The 24987-nt window shown below is 35.5% G+C and overlaps 1 long non-coding RNA gene across 1 annotated transcript in view; it reads left to right on the plus strand.

Annotated features, from left to right (window-relative positions):
- Positions 1–14030, plus strand: part of LOC148940885 (uncharacterized) — a 53546-nt gene extending 39516 nt beyond the window's left edge. Inside the window, exon 3 of the long non-coding RNA XR_016143378.1 lies at positions 13865–14030. This is a non-coding gene — a long non-coding RNA (uncharacterized LOC148940885). The remainder of the gene's footprint in view (positions 1–13864) is intronic.
- The last annotated feature ends 10957 nt before the right edge of the window (positions 14031–24987 follow it).

The raw sequence follows: 24987 nt of genomic DNA on the forward strand, positions 1-24987 counted from the left end.
TCAAGAGTGGAACTTGAAGGGGGGTGTTGCCTAAGTGTAAGAATCGTATCAAAAAACTTACTACCTCCAGCCCCTCCAACTCAGATGGAACTCTAAGTGGGCTGCCAAAACCTGTACATAGTTTCTCTTCTAGTGCATTATTAGATCTAAGTGATACTTTTGATAGCGGGGAGTCGGACGATAGATTTTACAGTGCTAGATCTGGACAAACCATTGATTCGCCGAGTTCTGAAAGGTCATCAACTCCCTTTGATAGTGGAAGCTGTGGAATGATTAGTGACCTTAGTGTTTTTTTCAGCAATGTTGACTGTCTAACTTCAAAGTTTCAAGAAATTAAGTGTGTTATTACATCTGGTGCTTCAGATATTTATGCCTTCTGTGAAGTGAAATCAAAAAGGACTACTATCCCTCTGACGGAATAACAGATACAGATACCGGGATACAAAATAATCAGCAACCTATCAAAGCAAGAAGGAAGGGGAATCGTCCTATACATCCGAGATACTTTCCAGGTAGGAAATATTAATATTGAATTTTATTATGAGCCTTACCTAGAACAAGTGTGGATATCAATAAACGTACCTGGTGAGCCAATACAGAGTGGTACAATTTACAGATGTCCGAGTTCCCCTACTTTCGAGAGGTCCTTTTTTGAAGTAGTAAAATCAATTGATAGACTAGTAATGCTGACAGGAAACCTTCTCATACTCGGTGATTTTAACCTACCTTCCGTCAAATGGATAGATGGAAGTGGCTATTCTGGACAAAAATCAATTGTACCATTTCTTGAGTGTCTAGCTAGCTATTCACTTTGCCAAGCTTTAAATTTTCTGATTAGGCGCCGGGATGGCCACCTCCCGTCATTGCTGGACGTAGTAATAGTAAACAACCATGAACCGCTCTTAAACGTGGCCCCACTACCGCCCTTCGGTGCAAGCGATCACGCTGCCATACAATGCTCCCTTAGACTGTATCCAGAAAAATCAGTTTTTACCAAACATGTGTATAGAGATTACCGTCTGATGAAGCAAGAGTTGGCGGGGCAGGATTGGTCCTTTATCACTGAGAATGATGTTGATAAATCGTGGAATATGATGAAGAAAATACTGCTAGAGGTCTCAGAGAAAAATAATGCAGTAAGATGAGCTCGTAAACCCAAAACGCTACCATTTATGGCCAAAGAATTAAAGAGAGCAAGAAATAAAAGAAAAGGTTTTGAAGACTATATAAACAGAATATACACAATAAGAACCACTACACAAAATATACCAAGACACGAAATCAAGTCAGAAATCTATCCAGAAAGTTATTTGAACAGCATGAGGAGGCTGTAGCAGCAGCAAGCAAGTTAAATCCAAAACGCTTTTGGAATTATGCCTCAGTCCGTAAACCTGGTAGACACTCTGTTACGCGACTTAAAGAGAATGACCGTATGATAGATGACCCAATAGAAATTGCCAATGCCGTAAATAGGTAGTTTACATCTGTATTTACTCCACCTGATAATGCCCCTCTTCCAGACCCCCCTCCCGCTCCCCTCATAACCCCGATGCCCCCGATTACAGTCAATAGTGTAGATGTAGAGGCACGCCTAAAAAAGTTGAATCCAAATAACTCGGTGGGACCTGATGATGTACACCCAAGGCTTCTTAAACAATTGCATGTTGAACTATCAGTCCCGATTAGTCACCATTTACAGAACTCCCTAGATGAACAGTGTATCTCGCAGGATTGGCGCATGGCCCACTTAACTCCCATCCAGAAGGGTGGCAGCACAGAAGACGCAAGCCATTACCGGCCAATCAGTGTCACCTCTGCAGTCGGGAAGCTACTAAAAGCGATTGTTAACACTGCAATCCTGAAACACTTGACAACCAATTAACTATTCTCATCATGTCAGCATGGCTTTAGGTCTGGTCGGTCGGTTGAAATAAACTTGATTGATTCTTATAATTATATCACCGATCTTCTAGACCAGGGGTTCCCAGTCAACATCATACTACTCAATTTGGCAAAGGCTTTTGACAAAGTCTGCCGTAAAGGACTTCGAATCAAGCTCCAAGCTATTGGGGTGAGTGGTTGTGTGGTTGAGTGGGTGATGCAGTTCTTAACAGATAGGAAACAGACGGTTGAAGTATTTGGCGAGGATGGAAGGACGTTTTTCTCCTAGGTGGCCGCTGTTGGAAGTGGTTTCCCCCGGGGCACAGTTTTGGGTCCGGCTTTATTTAATATATATATATATATATATATATATATATATATATATATATATATATATATATATATATATATAAATGACGTGCCAAAAATCCTAAACAACAAAGTAAGCCTCTACGCTGATGACTTGAAACTTATCCGTCATGCAGACACAGTGGAGAATATTAAGTCGATCCAACTGGACCTTGATACATTCACTCACTGGACTAATATTTGGAGGCTTGAATTCAATGCATCAAAATGCAAGACTCTCCACCTTGGGAAGAAAAACCCACACACTCAGTACCATATGGATTGTAGGGATGGGTCCAGAAATGCCATTTCCAGCAGCCACGCGGAGAGAGATCATGGTGTCCTGGTAGACGACGAATTGAAATTTCATATTCATGCACAAGTGACTATTGCGAAGGCTAATCAGACTCTTGGCTTAATCAAAAGAACGTTCACTAGCAGATCTCCAACTGTTATGACCAAGCTATACAAGAGTCTAGTTCGACCAAGGCTAGAGTTTGGAATGGGTATCGCATGCCCAATCAATAAGACAGACCAAGCAGCTCTAGAATCAGTCCAGAGGAGGGCAACGAAATGTATTAGAGACCTCTATGATGTCCTTTATCCATCCTGTCTCCATAAGCTTAGAATACCATCTTTAACATATCGTCGCAAACGAGGCGATGTGATAACAGCATACAAGCTTCTAAATGCTGAGGATACCATTCCTGGCCTTTTCCAACCGGACAATTCAAATAGAACTCGTGGTCATTCTCAAAAGCTTTTCCGGAAACGAGCCAACACCAGACTAAGGAACAAGTTCTTCTCAAAAAGAGTTGTCAGCTTGTGGAACTCCCTTAGTGAAAAAACGGTAACCTCTACCAGCGTGGATGCGTTCAAGTCATCAGTGGATAAGGAGTGACTCAACAAACCGTGGTGCACCATTTGGGATGCCACAGATCATGATTAACTATTATCACTGAAGCTGGTGGACACAGGATTCGTCCTATTGCTAGCAAGTGCAATTTAAGGTAATTTAAGAAAAAAAAATAATTAAAATGATCTTCTTTATTCTTAAAAAGAAAATTCCTCGATATTGTCTTTAAGATCATGTCGTGGAGAAGCAAAACAAATCACGTGTATATTATGAATAGTGTGTATTTACTCAAATTCTGACAAGGTTTGCCTTAACTTGTTTTCAATTTGCCATTGATTTGGATTTAATTTAGGATATTTGAAAGAAAAAGACAAGTAAAAATTATATTTCTATATATTAAAATATAGCTAAGCAACTCAGTCAGATAATTACTTAGGATTTAATTTAAAACTTATTTTTTATCCAAATATAAGATACATTATATTAGAAACTTATACAGCGCAGGAAACATAATCAATTTTGGAGTATGGTTAACTTGGCAGTTTACTTTTTCCACTTTCTTGCTTCCCTTACAAGAGTATCCAGGGTTGTCCTAGAGCTTGGGAAAGGAATTGGCTCTTTTGACATGCATAAGATCAGTAACACCTTGGATTGAGTGTATTTCTGAGTGGGGTCTTTATTGTTTTTAACTCAGAAAAGTAAATGCCCTTCTTCAGTACTGAAATGGGTTAAACATGTCAATGTAAGCATAAAATTTGGAAAAATTGTGAGGAAGATTTGTCAGCTTCATCTTTTAAATTGGCAACACACTTACAAAATTTTACTAATGACAGATTAATATCTAAATACGTTTCACTTATTATAAGAGGAAGATGTCTCCACTCTTTGTCTAGCGTCTCAAGACCAATATGAGGGACCTCAGAGGGGGAAGGAGTTATGATGTCAAAAAAGTGATCATGGTACTTGGAAAAGGCTTAACATAAAATTGAAAATTCTGGCTCAACTAATCCAACCCCTTCTCAACGCTTGGGCATAGCCTTAGTTATAACCGATAATTAGCTCGTTTTAACAGTTCCAAATATTTTGTCGATATCAGCTGTTCAAAATCCCATATAAACAGAGCAAATTATGCTTATAACCTGATATTATGTCCGACCAATTGTAAAATTGGTGGGGGTGTTACTCAAAGAAAAATACATATATCATCTTGTAATCTCATATATAAATTATAAAATATTGCTTCTATTATTATCTACCTATTTTTTTATTATAAATTTTTCTTCCTGACTTCAGTTTGCTCCTTCTTCATATTAATTAAAAAAAACTTTTTCCACAAAATAAGCTTTTCAAAGAAAAGTAAAGAACTCCATTAAACCAAAAATGGGCAAAAATAAAAATAAAATAATCTGCCAAGCGTGAAATCAACACAAATAAGCATCAAAAAATAAATGAAACCTGAAACGAACAGTAATTACAATAAATAACTGATTCAAACTCAAAACGAATAGAAATCTAACATAAGTAGGGCTCAAAACCCTTATACCTTTTTAAGGCCAGAAGATAATTTGCACTTAACTGAAAAAAAAATAAGTGTTTTAACTTTTATACCTTTAATAAATCAAATAATATTAAGATTTTGACTGCTAAATATCAGCAAATGTATATTAAACTGACAATGCACATTCATTATTATTTTTTTCAGTAAAGTGCAAATTATGTTCTAGCCTTGGGAAGACATAGGGTTTTGAGCCCAACTTATGTTAATTTCTGCTTGTTTTGAGTTTGACTCGGTTATTCATTGTAATTTCTGCTCGTTTTGGGTTCATTTATTTATCGATGCTGATTTGTGGTAGTTTCACGCTTGGTAGATTATTTGATTTTATTTTTGCTCAATTTTTGTTTAATGGAGTTCTATACTTTTCTTTGAAAAACTTGTTTTGCGACAAAGGTTTGTTTGATTAATTTCTGTTCGTTTTATATTGTCATAGTCTTTCCGGGAAAAAAAGAAAATAATACTATAAATATTTTTGTTTTTTAAGACTTTATAATTTGGCCTGCTATTTGTATGCTGGAAAGAAATTTTCAGCAATTTTTAACAACATACACCCTCTTAAAAATCTGGACACAAATAGTAGTGTTTAATTTAGTTTCATACCTCCTCTAGTTGATCTGAAATGGAAAACTTGATACCATTTGCAAAAAAATATGTTTACTTTCTTTGATAGCTTGGATACATACGCTATTTTGATTTGGTTAAATTTTAAAAGCAGAAGCAGCGCCAAAAGTTTGGACATAATGCCCTCAGTCGTTCTTGGGATACTGCTGAGATGCTTTATTGGGAATTAGCATTAAAAAAGTGCATTTTGATTTAATTTTATGGGAACATTTAGTTTTTAAACATAAAGTCAAATGGGAGGGTGGGCGTGGAAGGGGGTTTAGTTTCCCTCCAATCAATTTGACTATTAAAAAGGGCATCAGCCGTTTCTATTTTCAATTGAATGAGCCCTTTTCGAAGTTCCTACGACAACTTTTTTGACACAAAGTGCCCTGGTCTAAACAACAATAACAACAACAAAATAATGCATTATATCCACATCGATCTTTACTATAAAAATGTCAAACCTTCCAATTATTTTTGACTATTAAAAAGGGCATTAGGCCTTTCGAATTGCAATTGAATGAGCCTTTTTCGAGTTTCTACGACAACACTTCCTATAAACACCTTATATGGCCCCAGGGCATAAATTACAAATCTTACCCTAAGGGCTGTGAGGGTGGTTGTCATCCTCTAACACCTAATTTCCGGAACTTTCAACTACGTCACCCATAATGGCTATCTCAAAATTTTGATTGGATGTGTCTGGGAAAATGGTGGGCGTGAAAGGGGCGTTAGTCTTTCTCCAGTCACTTTCAACTATTAAAAAAGGCACTAACCCTTTCAATTTCCAATCAAATGATTCCTTTTTAATTTTCTACTACAACAGTTTCAATAAAACTTTATATGCCCCCAGGGGATAACTTAAAACCTTCGCCCTGAGGGCTGGGGTGGGGGTTTTTCATCCTCACAGACCTAATTTCCAGAACTTTCTACTACGTTGAACAAAATGGCTATCTGAAAATTTTGATTGGATGTTTTTGGGTGAATGGTGGGCGTGAGAGAGGGGTTAGTTACCGTCCAATCACTTTCAACTAATTAAAAGGGCACTATACCTCACAATTTCAATTTTAATGAGCCCCTTTTGAAGTTTTTACGACAATTCTATCATTAAAAACCTTATATGCCCCCTGGGCATAACTTACAACCTTTGCCCTGGGGACTCTCGTGGGTTTTTCATCCTTAAATACATAATTTCCAGAAATTTCAACTACTTTGAACAAAATGGCTATCTCTAAGCTTTGATTCAAAGTGTTTTGGGAAATGGAGGATGTAAGAGGGTGGTTAATTACTCTCCACTTAATTTTTACTATTAAAAAGGGGAATTTCAATTTCCAATCAAATGAGCCCCTTTTGAAATTTCTACAACAACTTTCTATAGAAACCTTATATACCCCCAGGGCACAAATTACAACCCTTGCACTGAAAGCTCTGATGGGGTTTTTATCTTAAAAGACCTAATTTCCAGAACTTTCAACTACGTTGAACAAAATAGATATCTCAAGATTTTGATTGGATGTGTTTGGGGAAAAGGTTGCCATGAGAGGGGGGTCAGTTGCCATTTTCAATAAAAACCTTACGTGACCCCAGGGCATAGACTAAACCCCTCTACCAGAAGAGTATGGGGATCATTTCCTGCTCAAAGATGTATTTTAATGCACAACAAAAATTGATGAACAAACTAGCTATCAAGAAATTATGATCGGATATATTTGGGGAAATGGTGGGCGTGGAAGGGGTGTTTGGTGTCTTCCAATCACTTTCGACTATTAAAAAGGGCACTAGCCATTCCAATTTCCAATCGAATGAGTCATTTTTGAAGCTTCTACGACGACGCGTTCAGTAAAATACTTATATACCCCCAGGGCATAACTTACAACCCTTGCCCTGAGGGCTGTGGGGGAGTGTCCACCTCAAAAACATAATTTCTATCTGGAAATCCAAAACACTGAATAAAATGGCTATCTAAAAATTTTGATTGGATGTGTTTGGGGGAGAGGGGGGCTAGTTGCCCTCAAATCACTTTCGACTATTAAAAAGGGCACTAGACCTTTGAATTTCCATTCGAATGAGCCCTTTTTCAAGTTTCTACGACAAAGATTTTTAATAAAAACTTATATGCCCCCAAGGGCATAACTTATAACCCTTGCTCTGAATACTGTGGGGGAGTTTCCTGCTCGAAGGTATAATTTCCTGAACTTTAACTGCGTGGAACAAAATGGCTATCTCAAAATTTTGATTGGATGTGTTTGGGGAAATGGTGGGCGTGGAAGGTGTGTTAGTTGCCTTCCAGTTACTTTTGAATATTAAAAAGGGCACAAGCCATTTCAATTTCTAATCAAATGAGCCCTTTTTGAAGTTTCTACAAAAACGTGTTCTATAAAAACTTTATATGCCCCAGGGCATAACTTACAACCCTTGTCCTGAGGGCTGTGAGGAGGTTGTCGTCCTCAAAGACCTAATTTCCAGAACTTAAAACTACGTTGAACAAAATGGCTATCTCAAAATTTTGATTGGATGTGTTTGGGGGAATTATGGACGTGGGGGGGGGGCAAGTGGCCCTTCAATCACTTTCGACTATTAAAAAGGGTACTAGCCCTTTGAATTTCCAATTGAATGAGCCTGTTTTGAAGTTTTTATAAAACGTCTTCAATAAAAACCTTATATGCCCCCAGGCCATAGCTTAAAACCCTTGCCCTGAGGGTGGTGAGGGAGTGTCCTCCTCAAAAATATATTTTCTATATGGAAAACAACTACGCTGAACAAAATGGCTATCTCAAATTTTATTTGGATGTGTTTGGGGGAATGATGGGCGTGGGGGGGAGGGCTAGTTGCCCTCCAATCACTTTTGACTATTGAAAAGGGCGCTATCCCTTTGAATTTCTAACCAAATGAGCCTGATCTGAAGTTTTTACAACAACGGCTTCTATAAAAGCCTTATATGCCTCCAGGGCGTAACTTAAAACCCTTGCCCTGAGGGTTGTGGGGGAGTGTCCTCCTCAAAAAAATATTTTCTATCTGGAAATCAACTACGCTGAACAAAATGGCTATCTCAAAAATTTTGATTGGATGTATTTGGGGGAATGATGGGCGTGGGGGGGGGGGGGCTAGCTGCCCTCCAATCACTTTTGACTATTAAAAAGGGTACTAGCCCTTTGAATTTCCAATCAAATGAGCCTGTTTTGAAGTTTCTACGACAACGCCTTCTATAAAAAACCTTATATGCCCCCAGGGCATAACTTAAAACCCTTGCCCTAAGGGTTTTTGGGGAGTGTCTTCCTCAAAAACATATTTTCTATCTGGAAATCAACTACGCTGATCAAAATGGCTATCTGAAAATTTTGATTGGATGTGTTTGGGGGAATGAGGGGCGTGGGGGGGGGCTAGTTGCCCTCCAATCACTTTCGACTATTAAAAAGGGCACTGCCACTCCCATTTCCAATCGAATGAGCCCTTTTCAAAGTTTCTACGAAAACTCCTTCGATACGAAGTGCCCGGATGGAGAAAAAAAAAACATTCTGCCCACATCGTTCTTTACTTAGGCAGCGCTAGCGCACTGCCAATGATAATTTTAGTATGACAGATGACCAAAGCTTAAATATATACGAATGTTCGTATATATATATATATATATATATATATATATATATATATATATATATATATATATATATATATATATATATATATATATATATATATATATATATATATATATATATATATATATATATATATATATATATATATATATATATATATATATATATATATATATATATATATATATATATATATATATATATATATATATATATATATATATTTATACAGTGCTGTGGACTCAAATTCAACTTATGGAAGTTGGTCACTATTGACAAGATAGTGTAAAGTCTCTTTGCTTTTTAAGTATTCTAGCATCATTGCAAATGATAATCTCATGAAACAGAATGTTATCCTAACTTACTTTGCGAGTAAGCGAAGTGGCTATTTTCTCATACTAATAACTGATTGATTTTGCAGTGTTTGTAGTGATTCTGTAGATTCTTGTAGTTTTGTATTTATTTACTCTTATTACGTCTAGACTTTATTATTTAATGAGCTGACCTTTTCCTCTAGAAGAGGTTTTGTTGGCACCAATAGCAACAGATTTTGAACTGTATATGAACCAAGTTAGACTTCAACAGTTAAGAAATAGTGCTTATGTTCAAAGTCCGCAGTTTAACCCTCTGGGAAGCTGATAAGTTGTATTTAAGTTCCTGGAATTGCCATCTTACTACAGGTAATGAGGATGTGCTACAATATCTCTCTAATTCTCAAGGAAAAATTAGTTTTATCGGTATATTTGAAAGTTTTTTGAGTCAGGAACACTCTCTTCCGTTGTATTTTTTTCTAGATTATAATTTAGAGACTAAAACTAGACATCACTTCATAGAGCGGGAATTGTGTGCTTGATTTCAAAGTCTTGTCTTACTAAGTAAGAAATGATATTGATGCTTGGTTAGAGGGTAAGTTTGAAAGTTTTAATCTGGAATTAGATTTGGAAAGTAGGAAACTGTTTATTATTGTTGTGTATAAGAAATCGAATGCTAGCTGGGACAAATTTTAGCATGGGTTTGATCAACTTGCACGTGCGGTGTCTCGAACAGGTCTAGATCTTATTTGTATGGGTGATTTCCACTTTGATCTGCTTTCATTGAATGGAGTGTATCTTGATTATTTTAATTTGATGGTTGCTCATGATCTTTTCCCCCTTGTGAATATTCGAACACGTGTTACGAGTCATTTAGCCACTCTCATAGATAATATTTTTGTTGGTTCTAAGAATTTTGACCGTAGTTATGCTGATGTGGTTCTATACCCTTGTTCGGACCATTTCACGGTTGTCGTAACGGTACCTTGTGGCCGAATAAAAAGAAATAAATTAAAAAAAGTGAAGACTCGGACGTTAAAAAAAAGAATTTACAGAGGATTGTTGATGAGTTAAGCAACATGGATTTTAGTGAAATATTAGATATGAAAGATGACGCTTCTGGTGCATTTTATTGCATGATGGGGATCGTACAGCTAATATATGATAAGACTTGCAAAGTGAAATGTTTGAAACTATATAAGAATGAGCCCAGGAAGCCCTGGATAACTACAGAAATTCTTGAAGTGTCAGATTTGATAAATCAATTATATGTGGATTATTCAAATAATGAGTGTGCCGAAAAACTGGAAGAATTCAAAATAATATGCAATAAAGTGAACTCGATGAGAAGAAAAGCTAAAAAAGAATACTTTGCGAATCATTTGAGTTTAAATAAGGATAATACTAAAGGAACTTGGAACGTTATTGATGATCTATTGGGAAAGAAGAAAGAAGCTCAACCCAAATCGCTACTGATTCAGGGAGAAACTATTAATGATTTAACGATTATTACTAATAGATTTACTAAAAAAAAATTTCAAATATTGACCAAAATGTACAGTCAGAAGGGCTGCGGAATTCTAATGATGATTTTTTGGACTATGAATTTGTGGATGATAGAGGAACTGGAAGTGAAATTGAATTTCAGACGTGTACCGAAGACAAAATTCTGAAGGTTGTGAAAAGAATGAAATCTGATTTGGCAGGGACAGATGGCATTAATCTTAGGAAATTTAAATCAGTGATATGTTATTTACGACCATGCTTCGACCACATAATCAATCTTTCCCTCCAAACCGTTGAATTCACTGATGCAGTTAAATGGCAAAAGTTATCCCTTTCACAAAGGTGGTTCTAAGCTAGATATTGACAATTATACACCCATATCAATCCTACCCCTGTTTTCAAAATTATTTGAAAAAATTTTGCATAAAAGACCTTATGATTACCTTACAAAACGGAGATGCTAAGTGAAACCCAGCTCGGCTTTACGAACGGTCACTTGACTTCGGACATGTGCATTCCCTCTGTGATACTTTTCCCTCTCCTTTTCAAGTGAAGTGTGGTGTACCTCCAGGGGTCTGTCTTGGGACCACTTCTGTACTTTGTGTTAATTGATTCAATGCGTTTCTACTTACCTGACTGTTTTATTATAACTTTTGCGGATGATACTGCTTAAACTGTGTCTAGTCGATTCATTGATGATTTGTTGTTGAAAGTAAGTAGGGTTTTAAAGTCTTTTTCTTTGCATTTACAAGTTTGAGCCTTTTGTAATTGAATGTTAAAAGCACAAAACTAATTTTATGATATTAGAAGAGATGGTAAGCAGACTAGTGTTGATGGAGAGATATTTTCTAATTGTAGGGCTTTGTCACAGGTGCATGAAGTGCGTTATTTGGGTTTCCAGCTTTATTGTAATTTGGCTTGGAGGCCCATAGTGATCTTGTTGCAGCTAAAGGTGCTAGAGGTCTGGGAATTTTGTGCCGATTAAGACATGTTTTACCATTATAAGTTCTTCTAATACTGTACCACACTTTTGTTGTGCCTTATATTTCTTATGATTGTGTCTTTGATCTAGTAATTTCTATGCAAATTTTATAAGGGTGCAGATTCTTCAAAATAAAACAGTACGTCTTCTTGGTAATTATGAAGAGAATGTGAATGATACCGCGTCGTGTTTTAAGAAATTATGATTGCTTAATATTGGTCAGATTGGCGATTATCAAGCTGCTTTTTTTGCTTGTTGATGTCAAAATTATCTATGTTCCTTAGTTTCTACTGATTTTTTTCGCGTAAATAGTTCGCTCCGTAGGTACGTGATTAGGGAGGTGGATAATTTTATTGTTAAGTACGAAGATACCACACATGTAGGTTTTGGAATTAGGTATTTAGCTCCGGCTATTCAGAATGATATCCCTGCTGGCATTCAGGAATCTGAGTACATTGGGTTATTTAAAATAAAGTTTAAGAGGGAAGTTAATTTTGGTATTATTTGTTATTTGAGAGAGTGTTTCTCTACCTTTTTTTTTTTAGTTTTTTTTTAGTTTTTTTTTTTTGAATGATTTTAGTTATTGGCTGAGAATTAGAGAATTGCCAACGTCCATCATCAGGCTTTTGATTCTTCCCCGGGAGGTTGTGTATATATAAAGTTTATTTTGTAATTATTTTTAAATAAAATTAATTTGTTCAAAATCGTCTATTGCTAGGTCAGATGCTATTTTATCTATGTGGAATTATGCTGAAATTTGGGTCCATGGGAGTAATTTTAATAGATATTTTGCAAATTTAAAATGTACTAAACAGAGATTACGTTTATCTGTTTGTGAGAAAATCCTTCAAATTAGTGCTGTGTATTAAAAATGTGATGGTGCTGTTGAATTAAACAGTTTAGTAAGGATTATTAGGTTGAATTTTTTTTTTTTTTTTTTTTTTTTTTGAGGACTAAAGCATAAGATGCACCACACTTTTTTTCAAGGCAGGAAATCCGCAGCAAACGGGTTTGCTTGAGGGTGACCGGATTAAAAGTCCAAGATAAACAAATTGTTTAACTGGCTTTCCTAAAAACATTCCAGCTGGAATGACGGAGTGGGACCCGAACTGCCCCAATTAAATAGGAGAACTACAAATTTTTCAGAGTTAAATTCCATCCCCACTTTAAAATATTCACTATCAAGCATACTGAAGTTTTTCTCAATATGCTGTTTTGACCTGTTAACATCATTCCCATAAAAGACAAGTGAGACTTTTTGTTGCTGCCTCATTGTATTAGGATATGTATTTTGATTGAGCGTCAAAGACACTGTTATTAAAAAGAGAAGGTGAAGTGATAACACCTTAACGCGTACCTGTATAAACAGAAACAAAACAATTAAGATCCTTCGGTGGGCTATTGGGACTATTAGAAAGCCTATTTGGAGGAGCATATATCAGATTAGACGAATTGTAAAATGATAACTTTCGTGAATTTGTAATTTTAATGTGTACTTCAAGCCGGGAATATAAATTTCTGAAGGTGCGAATAACAAAGAGGTGAACGCCTCTTTTTACCGTATGATGGAGCATAGCTCCGTGTACCAATGAGTTCAATGCATACCTAACATCGTGTGTGACTAGAACAAGACTTTCTTAGGCCAGTTTAGGCTTCATTAGGATACAAGCTTTAGAATTAAGGGCATCAACACACCCAATTTTATTCTGAAGACCAAACTGGTATGACAGAAGCCTTCATTTTTCCTTTTATTCATCAATTAAAAAGCAGCTCAAGCAGATTAAAGTTAACTCGACAAAAGTAGTTCAAACAGTAAGCGATAAAAAGGTTAAATAACAAGAAAGGCCACACTGCCTCTGCATCGTAATCGCAAACAGCTTGCATAAACCACTTTAAAGGCTTTTTGTAAGACAGCGGAACCTTAACCGTAAATGAATGTTTCAACCTTATATCCAAGGCCAGTCTTTAGTAAAACACATGAAAATATAAACGAAACTTGTATTAAAATACGACTATTAAAACTAAAATCTTTTTAAAACATACAAAAAACAATTATTTCTGGAAAGTTCAACAAGGACTGGTACATCAAGTGAGGTGAAAAAAGCAAATGATTCGATTAAATTAAAAATAATTAAAAATACACTTTCAATGATAATCTTACCTTTTGGGAAGCTAGCCTAATTTATGATAAAATCGTTATTAGTAACATACTCTTTTTTTCAGGTCACACGTTTAAGCTCCAAGTTGAACGAAAGAAACACAAAATCTGTCCCGATGCTCCAAAACATGCTCATTGTTTGCATGAATTGCAAGATATAATTTATTTTAGTTTTGTTTTAGTAAAACGTGCGTTATTCTTTTTATTCAATTTTCCCCTTAAATGATTTAGTTTATGAACCCTCATTTTTACAAATTTCACTTCATAATTACAGTTTTTCAGATATATTTATTCGAAATAGAAGACGAAATATATAAGTGTTTAACAAGTTGCCTAGGGTTGTACACACAATAGAAATCAAAAAATTTTTCCAGTAGGGTAAGTTCACTTGTCCTAAATGACTAAATTTAATAGGTCTCCAGTTTTATTTTTATCTTTCTCCAGTTTTATTTTTATAAAGCTCCAGTTTTATTTTTATCTTTCCTTATGACATCTTCCCAACCCATTTGGCGACGACCTGCTTTTTGGTTGGTCGATAAAGACAATATTCAAAGTACTTTGCTTCCTACAGAAAACAGGCCAATCAATATTTTCAGCACCCCCTTTTATCAAATTGCTTATAGAGGTGCTTAATTACAGTTTTCCTGAAATCGTTAAGTATTTCTTTTTACGAAAAATCATATTCATAAACTTTATTAACTTACCTCTTACCTCAAAACCACCTGATTTAAAAAACTCATTTACCAAACCATCAGCCCCTGGCGTACTATCATTTTTTGGCCCTTTTAGTACTAATACTAACTTTCCTAAAACAATAAATCTTCATTCACATTCTGTGTCCCAATTTTTTTATTATTTTCTATACCTTTTTTTTGTAACTTTGTCACGACTTAGCAGATTCTTAAAATGTTCTTCCCATCTCTTTTTAACTCTTTCCTTATCTTAAATTCGGGCCTCGTTCCTGTTTTTAACTGTGACAAATCCAGAGTGACTAACAAGATTGAGCGCCCTCCAGAGGGACAAAAAACTAGAGCAAGGTGCTTCAGCACACTTTAAAAGTTGATTCAGCCTACTTCGAAGGGTCAAGATAATGCCCAGAAGAGCAATGATGGAGAATAGATTGTCAGGTCATTTATATTAAAATTTCTTATCACAGTAGAACATTTTCTTTTGTTTTTATTCTACACTGGGCCCTGAGTATGAACTTCCTGTAAGAGAAAATTGTCCTGGCAAAGGAAAAAAAATACCAATTGATAAAAAATACTTTATTGATAAGAAACTATCAGAAGCTAAAAAATTCTTGTTGCGAGTTAAAGGAATAAAACAAGTCAAAATATTTGAAAATGCATGTAAAATTCAGAAATGCTAATAAACAAAAAACAAAATTTTGTAAATGATACTAGATTAAAAATTGAGCTCAAAATTAGAAAAACACAAAATTAAAAAATAGACTATAGTTGGGCTGGCTGCATTAAAGGATGTTTATATATAATTTATTCTTAATAATTTAAAGAACATAAGAATATTTTTTTCTTCTTCATCACCGCTATATTAAAGCCAATATAAGGTTTTTGTTTCAATGTTAGTATTTCCATTTTTCTGAACCTTTTGATTCTAGAAGACATTCAAGAATTTCCTATTTAAATGCAGTCTGTTCCTTGAGTTCTGCTTCACTTGTTCGTTAAAATAAGTATTAATAAAAAAGTTTTTGAAACTTTTTTCATGTATCTTCATTTACAAGATAAAGATTGTAGTATATAAAGGTTCAATTTATTTGGTATATTCCTAGAAAAGGGATGTATTATTAAGGGTCATTTTCCGAGTTATAATCTTAAGGAGAAGAAAGAAGTGAATAGCCTAGGAATTTTAAAAACAAAATACTCGACTGTTCTGCACTTTCAACCTACTCTCAACAAATTGTTATAAAATTAAGATATAGCCTACAAGTATATACAGACAACATCTCTTATATACAAGTAAGACAGTTATTCTCGAAAACTCCCATTATGTCAGCCACACCTTTCCAAAAATCAACGTTCTATAGCTGTGTTTGGTCACCATCTTTGCTGTGGGTTCTAATATCGTAATAATCCTTCAGAGGCTCGTCCTGTCGTTTCACCCCTTTTTCAACTGCGTAAAAGCACAACGCGCCTTTCCTATACCATTTTTCACGTTTTCAATCCATCGACCAAAATGGCAGACCAGATAAGAAATTTAAGCTAACGTGTTTTTTTTCTTGTTCTCAAGCATTACTTTCTGGTTTATGTTTCATTCAAGTACAAGCAAATTAGTCTTATGAAAAATAATTTTAAAACTCCGGGACAGTTAAAATCAAAAAAAATTTTTTATTTTGCTAAGCTTTTCAACTTTATAACTCCTTCAGTTATATTCTTCCCTGAATATTGAAGCAGCGTGAAACTAATTTTTTAGCTAATTCTATTTTAAGGCTATTGAAAAAAATTGATAGTGCACATGGTACATGTGTAGTATTCCGAACACACTCCAGAAGTGAAGTTAGGTTAATGACATTGAAACATACCAAAATATGACGACAATATAATTCTTTAGAATTTTTTTTATCGAAACTACGTCAAAGCATTATGGAAAGCAAGTCGCCCAGAACGTATTATATCAAATACCTAACATATCCTAGCCTAACCAAAATACGAGCTCTATATCAAATATTTAATTATAATATAACTACAACGTAGTTTTTCCACTGAGCCAAAGCTAATAGTCTCCGAATACATATAGCTAAACCAAATTTTCTCAGATCTCCAGAGTAAGCTTCACGAGTGTTTTTGGGAAGATACATAAGTACCCTGCACATTTTAGTGCCATTTTTAAGATTTTTATTCGATTCGACAGAATTAATGTGGTGAACAAACCATTTGTTCAAGGACTTAATACGGCTGCCGTCAATCAAAAGGCGATATCTAACATGACGAGTGAAATTGAGATTTCTGCGTATCCCAAGTAAAAATACTCCTTTCTAAAGATTGGTCAAGTCGAAAACGCAATATCTGCAAAAATAGCCAAGATATATGGTAGTTTCATTTGGCATTACCTGGAAAATTTCCATACTCTTGTGACTCAACATGCGATATCTACACATGTAGATATTGCCTTTTAGATCTTTGCTTTTACTTCCAATGCACGATCAGATATCGCCAAATAAAGCCACTTTTCATCACATTCATGGTTATGTAGACGAAAGATTCCGTAAAACTAATGAGCAGAATCATGAGCCGTTTTTATTTATTTATAAATAGCTAGAACGAAAGTGAAAACATTATTATTAAACCATCAATAGCTGCGTTTTTCATCTCATGGAAAGTTACTGTGAAATGGATATTGGAGCTCCGTTTGACCGTTTTTCATCGCCTGGCAAACCAGCGATTGCGAAAGACATCCAGGAGTTACAAAAACGGCTTTTTTCAATAAATTTGGTGTGAAATTCAAAAAGGAATAGAACATGGACCCAGTAAAAGCATTCATCCTTTTTGAAGCACTTACAAATGATGAGCAGGAATCTACTGAATCTCTTGGTAAGAAACTTTTGATCCCTAGTTACACCCCTGCTAACCCCTTAACTTGAAGTGTACATTTTTTAATATACTGTTGTTTGTTTTTTTTTAATATACTGTTTAACCTGTTTTAGTGTTTCTATCAAACAGTTTGTGGTAACGAACTGTAAGTAATTGTTTGTACATATATTGGTTCATTGACATTGATCATATTGGCCCTAAATCTCACTCAAGACTGTAAAAATGGAACTAATGTTAAAGAAATGCAGATGGGTGAAGATGGGATTTATCAAATGTTTGCTCTTGATTTCAGGAATATCCACAACATTTCTCTCTAATTGGGATCTCTTCAAACTCTTTGTCCTTGCCACCTCCTCCAATGGTAGTTATAAAATACTTTTTTTTTTCAGAGAGGCCACCTGAACATTGATGGCAAGACATCATATCAGAACAGTTGATAACTCTGAAGCATTACCCTTTGCATGCAGAGTTTGATGATAGAAGACTATTCTTTGACAAGGTATTACTCATAACTCTCTGGTACCTAGGAAACCAGTCTTCTTTGAGGAATGTTGCTGAGCGTTTAGGGGTTTCAAAATCAACTGTCCACACATGCGTTCATCAGATTTGCAAAATTCTATCCGAGCTTTCTTCTAGGTTTATCATTTGGCCTAAGGATGCAGCACACAGCGATGAAATTGAAGCAGAATTTTTTGAAAAAGCATATTTTCCAGGCGTGATCGGTGCAATAGATGGGTGCCACGTTGAAATTGTGTGTAGTGACAAATCCTTTCAAAAGGCATATTTCAATCGAAAAGGCCATCATAGTATGCTTATTCAGGGGGTTTGTGACACCAGCAAAATCTTTACTAAGGTTTACATGGGATTCCCAGGATCTTGTCATGATACCAGAGTGCTTTCCAATAGTTCACTTTGATATGACCTTGCTTCCAATTCAAATCTGGTTTCTTCTGGCAAGCATATTGTTGGGGATTCTACTTACCCTCTTTATGAGCAACTTATGGTGCCATAGAGGGTTGCTAGCTCCCTCATCTCATATCAGGCTAACTTCAATAAAAGACTCTCTTCCACTCGGGTTGTAATAGAGCATGCCTTTGCGTTATTTAAGGGACGTTGGAGAAGGCTTAGATGTGTAGAAATGACTTTGGAATCAGTGCCTTTTGTAATAGCAGCCTACTGTGTTCTGCCAGCTCAACGAAGAAGAGTTGGAAGAATGGTTTGACGAAAATGATCAGTTTGTTAGGAAAGATGTCACATCATCCATTGCTGTAGGAAGCACTCGCAGCAGCAACACAGTAGTTGCTCTGCAGAAACGTGATAGGATTGCCTGAAATTTGCCATGAATTCACGCGCTTAATTATTTACTTACTTTAAATAAATTTTCTTCTTTATTCACAGTGGCAGTAGCTGCAACCATGATTGAAATCATGATCAAACCATTCTTCCAACTCTTCTTTGCTGAGATTATGCAGAGCAGAACGAACGTTTTAGTTTATTATGTAAGTCAAATAAACCTCTCATTAACCTTCTTTGTTTGTTTGTGCTATTCAGTTTGAGGGTCTAATCCCTCTACCTTATAGCGTGTCCAGACTTCCCAGGAAAAGCAGGCCAGACTTGGCGGTTTTTTCAAAAAATATCTGTACAGGACTATCAGCTATAAATTGATATAAAATTAAAAATATAATAAAAAGAATATAGTATAAAAATTAGTCGCTTTCCAACGAAGAGATGCTCCAACGATCTTTTTTTTAATTTTTTCACCGGCGCCTGCCAAGACTTGAAGTAGTTTTTCAAATTGCTCGTCCTTTTTTCGTCCCGCTTCTTCCTATACTCTTTCTCCTCTTCACTTAGTTGAATTCTCCTTTCAATCACAGACACGACTTTTTTGCGAAAGCTAGAATTTTCTTTTTGATATTTGCCTTTCTGTTCTTTGAGGCTATCAAGTGCCGTTTTCAAATCTTTTTTATGGTGTATTTAGCCCTTTTTGGTGCTGGTGGTGGTATCTTGGGAGTAGAGCCAGAGCTATTGGGTACTTCAAAATCAGACAAGTGAATCTCTTTAGTAAATTCTTCTGATTTAGCACTATCTGTTTTTTTCCTATTTACTGGGTTAATAGTGTCATAGGTGTCGATTAGCAAGGGGGAGGTGGCATGTGAAGACCCCTCAATATCATCAAGCTCGTCATAGAATGGTGGTTTAATAACAGTGCTGCTTCCAGTTCGTGCAACTGCTTTTTTATATGAGCGATATGCATCCTTCAGTGTTGTCATTTTGTTAGCAATTTTACCTCTTGGTTTGTTACCAAGACTGAACCCCAGTTTGGACATCTCACTAGCCACGCTCACCCAAAACCCTCGTGGAGCCCCAGCCTGGTAAGAATGAAAGTATGTTTCACTTCGAATAATATTCAAGAGAACTTTCACAGCTATTTCATCATTTTTTGCACTTTCTGGGTTTTTTTCCCCATTCCACACTGCTTCACTTTTAGGGAAGTATCTGTTTATGAGATGGTCAAATAGTCCTTCAGATGTGTGGGGTTTGACCATCCCAGATGTTTGGGGAGTCGCTTCTCCAAGAATGGCCATCAACTGTTCTCTCTTATAACAATCTGCACCCAAATCTTCCTGTCCCCAGAGTAATTTTTGGTCTCCATCTGTAAAAGAAAAAGGATAAGCACATTTTTAAAGGAAAACTCTAGCATTAAAATAATTGGACTCTTAGCGGACAAGTTTAATAGTATTTTTTTTTCTGATTTTTTTACGCACAAAACATTGACCTGGGACAAGTCTAAGTAGAAATATCTCATGGCTGGTAATACAGTCATTTTTGAGTTCGAGACCCCTGATCTGGTTTTTCGCGTCCATGCTATCATATTGGCATAACAGATTTTTGACTGGGCGACTGCAGGTTCCTTCCTAATCAGCAATTATCTGCGAGAGATAAAGAAGAACAGTGTTGATTTGAGACTGAGTGAGCATGAGTGAAATTCTACTCTTACCCTAGTGGGCCAAGGAGAATTTGAAAACATAAAATAAGACTTCATTCGAAACCAATTGTGGCATTTTTAAGGCTCAAGAGTAGAGACTATGGGGAAATCTGTCATGTGCAATTAGATCATCGCAGTTGTCCTTATAACTCTGTTCAAAAAGCTAAATTTCATCAAAGCACAATATCTTGAGCTATAGTGATGCTTCATCTTAGTTAGCAAAGAAGTTGTATAGTAAGTATAAAATATTTGGTAGGTTTGGAATAGAGGACCATATTGAGATATTGTTAAAGATGCAGATTATCTACCCTAGAGTATCGGGACGGAGGTGCTGCACAATAGACTCAGGATAATACAGTAAGAAGGGAATTATTTATGTCTTACTTTTAATTGGCGGAACTTCTGCCACTTTCAAGCCAAATTAACAAAGTAATCTTAGTGCAATGGCGCTGCCTAAATAAAGAACAATGTTGGCAAAAAGTTTTATTTTTTCTTTTCCATACCAGGGCACTTCGTATCGAAGGACTTGTCGTAGAAACTTCGAAAAGGGCTCATTCGATTGGAATGGCAAGTGCCCTTTTTAATAGTCGAAAGTGATTGGAAGGCAGCTAACACCCCTTCCATGCCCACAATTTCCCCGAACACATCCAATCAAAATTTTGAGATAGCCATTTTGTTAAATGTCGTTGAAAGTTCTTGAAATTAGGTCTTTGAGGATGATAATCCCCTCAGGGCCCTCAGGGCAAGGATTATAAGTTATACCCTGGGGGCATATAAGGTTTTTATTATGGTTTTATTTAGGAAATTATGACTTTGAGGATGACAACCCTCCACAGCCCTCTGGGCAAGGGTTGTAAGTTATGCCCTGGGGGCATATGAGCTGGTATGACCTAAGGTGCAGGCTTGAACATAGGCCAAATCATACCTTGCATGTCAGCTATATTAATCTGTGTCCAGTCTTTGTCACTACCAGCCAGGGGTGCCAATTAGGGGAGGGGCAGGAGGGGGCCATGGCCCCTCTAGACTTTGAAAATGTCCTTCTTATTTATATTTTATAGTTATTTTAGCTGTATGCTATATTAAACCAGCGAGACTGGCTAACTGGTCGTTTTTATTAGCCACCCCAGTGCTTGTTTTTTAACACCAAATAAATGTCACAATTAACAACGCAATTTTATTAACTAACCCATAACTCGAAAAGTGGTTTATGTGTACGGTTGATTCAAAACTGAGCCCCTGTTTTAGGTATATTTGCTCAATGTTGATTGTTTTTTTGCGTCTTCATTGAAAAAAATTGAAAAGGAAATTCTTGCCCCCCCCCCCAATATTTTCGTGAATTGGCGCCACTGCTGCCAGCAGGCCTAGCTGCCAGTCCCTTTAGATTAGAGGGTTGCATCTTGACAATGAAAAGCAGGTTATCATAACAATACTTTAAATTTGAAGTCTAGCTTGGTAATGGAGCAAGTTAGAGCTCTGCTAGGTATAACTGTGAGTCCCCGCCCCCTCAATTTTGAACATCACTTTGGATAGCTGTAAGGTAAAAATGTCTATTGGAAAGGATAATTCTTTGTGGCCCACTTTAGCTAGAGTGCTGATTCTTTCTGGCTCAATTTAGCTAAAGTGCTGATCTTCTGAAAAATACATAATAAGCCAAAAGTCAGGTACAATAAAGCATATCAATATGTTTCACTTGTTGCAGGCTGCCAGTCATGCAAACGAAAAAAAAAACAATTCCCTTTGCATAAAAAGAGGTTGAAATTTAAAACTATTAATTATACATGAGAATGCCAGACAATACATACCCTTTTTACTAACTCAGATGATAAAGAAATGTAGATAAACATAAATGTTAGAGAAAAATACTTATTGCATGAAATGAGAGTCAAGAAATAAAATATACACAACTGTATCTTATGAAAAGTCAAATAAAAGACAAATATAGAAAGACAAATATAGGGCTTTAGTGATGATTCATTTTGAATTACCACCATATTCAACAAAGTTCTGAAATCTTTTGACAATACAAAAAATGTTGTGTCCTGACTGCTCTGCACCCTACACTTCAGGAGGACCTAATCTGCAGCTTTACCAGAAGTATCAACAAAAGATAGAAATATAGACCTCTATTCTATTTCTCTTTTATGTAAGACTAATCAGAATTACTTGGTTGCATGAGTGCATTAAAACACATTTGGGTAAAATTCTACTAAAAGAAATTGTTTTTAGTATTATCACTGTTAGATGAGGTGTTGTTCACTTTGGTATATAAGCTGTAGTAAGATATTTAGCTATGTAAGTGAGGAAATTAATCAGAGGGTTAATGTATTTTTCACATTGATGTAATAAGCTAGTTAACCTTATTTACCTTATTACAATCCAATAAATTAAAAAAATACACTGCAAAAATTATACAAAGCTAACATTTAATTAACCTAGATAAACAAATGTGGGTAAAATTCTACTTAAGCTACTTTTGACTATCTTAGAAAGGGGTTAGGTTAGGAAAAATGAAACTTTCAGAGATGGGTATACAGGCAAAAGTATGTCCTGGGAAGGTATTTTGAAGTACCTACATCTACTCCTTCTCCCTCTAGACGGTCTTGAAATTTGCCTACATGACAGTCTTGAAATTTTGGCAAAACAATATTTTACCTTGATTTTCAGTTATAAGTTTCTTTTACTGTGGCTTTACCTCATAAAATGCAATTTCAGTTATTGGAGCATTATTTTAAGACATATCAATGTTTTATTTCCAAAATTTAGGAAATATATTTACATTTCATTAGAAACTAATAAGTTTGAATTGGGCAAAGTTTTGAAGATGAAAACAATTCTGTTTTACTTTATTTAAACAGAAGATCTATTTTGCAAGGTTTCACTTCTATAACTCACTGATTTTTACAGGTCATCAAAGGTCAGGTACTCTGTGGAAGGAGGAGTGGAGGTAGGTACTTCAAAATACCTTCCCAGGACATACTTTAACCGATAGACCCATCCCTGAAAGTTTCATTTTTCCTAACCTAACCCCTTTCTAAGAGAGTCAAAATTAGCTTAAATAGAGTTTTACCCATATTTGTTTATCTAGGTTAAATAAATGTTAGCTTTGTATAATTTTTACAGTGTATTTTTTTGATTTGTTGGGTTTCAATAAGGTATAAAAGCTTATTACAGCAATGTGAAAATACATTAGCCTTCTGATTAATCTCCTCACTTACATAGTTAAATATCTTACAACAGCTCATATACCAAAATAAACAACATCTCATCTTACAGTGATCATGCCAAAAACAATTTTCTGAAGGTACTAACACATTATGACAAATTTGCCATTCTCCAGGCCAACAAGTCTTCTTTCAGTGAATTTCATAATCTCTCAATTTCAAAGTTCGCGCTGTTCTTCTAATGGAGCTCCAGGAGAAAGGTGTTTCCTATCTCCTGGGAGCAATCTTCTCCATCGTTCTATTACAGCAGATGAAAAACGGACAACTTATTACTCCAGGCCCCAGGAGATAGCAAAAAACGACCAAAATACATCCAGGAGTTCCTTCCAGGAGATGAAAAACGCAGCTAATCTTCTATTTCTCAAAATTTTCCAAGCTGCAAAGAGTATTATTCTACTATTTTAATTCAAAAGTCTTTTGGCACTTAAAATATAGAAATACAGTTAGATTTTATAAATGATTTTTTTAAACCTTTATATATCTACCTCTCTTTACTAATACAAAATGAAAAGCAAACATTATTCTAATGATTTGGACTGTTGAATCTTGTGAACCCCATCCTTGTTTTTTATTATTATAATTTTCGTTCTACATTTTACAGCAGCACATTTTATAGATGACCTTATTTCTAAAGAGTTTTTGGTTTTGATCTGCTGTGTAAAAGGGAAGACGAATTCCTAGTGTTGCTTGTAATAATCTACATATGATAAGAGACTTTAAGTGTATTGGAGGAATCTGTGGTTGACTCACATCCAACTCCAAGCATGACTGAAAATATCACCCCATCTGAAGCTTCTGATATTAAGAATGGTATGTTATATAGGCCTAATTACTTTTCCTGTTCATAAAAAAAACATTTATGAATTCAAAATTTGTTGAAGAAAATTTTTTGTCTCGTTTATAACAGCATCACAACATACCAGAACTACAGATTACTGTTATCACATGGGTTCCATTGTGTCACTAGAGAAAATGTTAGGAGAGGTCGCTTTTACTGATTGATTTGGGTGATATTGCTATTAAAATTTCTTGTTTTTTGGCCAATCTTCCTCTATTTACTTTACCTCATGTGTTTCGATCAATCCATTTCCCTAATATAAAAAAACAGTAAAATAACAGTGCTTTACATCACCTTTTTAGCGACTCAATTGTTTGTACTGAATGGCTGAAAAGATTAGGGGCGCCTCACCCTCCAATATGTGATACTTCTTTAGTTGCTGAGGGTGAGATAATCTCTACATGATATTTTAAAATAAATTGTTTTGGTTGAACCAGTTTTTATAAGGAATTGGTCCCCTGTTTCCTGGTTCTACCTATGATAATTGACTATTATTTTGAAAAAAAGATATTTGGATACAAATGAAACCAGATATTTTTTTAACATCAGTAAGTTTTAACTTTGATTTCTACAGTACTTAACTAAGCCTGACATC

Source organism: Artemia sp. Qi Xiang Cuo, chromosome 19 (assembly GCF_049724085.1).
Source record: "Artemia sp. Qi Xiang Cuo chromosome 19, ASM4972408v1, whole genome shotgun sequence".
Classification (NCBI taxonomy): Eukaryota; Metazoa; Arthropoda; class Branchiopoda; order Anostraca; family Artemiidae; genus Artemia; species Artemia sp. Qi Xiang Cuo.